We start from the raw sequence: 214 nt of genomic DNA on the forward strand, positions 1-214 counted from the left end.
CATTTTAACTTGCCTCCCAAAGCAATCGATTACAAATCTTGTTAAACTCGAGAGATAAAGAACTTAATTTCTTCGTATTACATATCTTGAATCCGGTATCGTCTCCATTCAGCAATCGTCTCCATTCAGGTTGAAAAAAAATAATAAAAAAAAATCGTATACACTGCACGAACAATGAAACGAAAATCGAACGCACATTTCTAATAAAAGACCC

Source organism: Penaeus monodon, chromosome 31 (assembly GCF_015228065.2).
Source record: "Penaeus monodon isolate SGIC_2016 chromosome 31, NSTDA_Pmon_1, whole genome shotgun sequence".
Lineage (NCBI taxonomy): Eukaryota > Metazoa > Arthropoda > Malacostraca > Decapoda > Penaeidae > Penaeus > Penaeus monodon.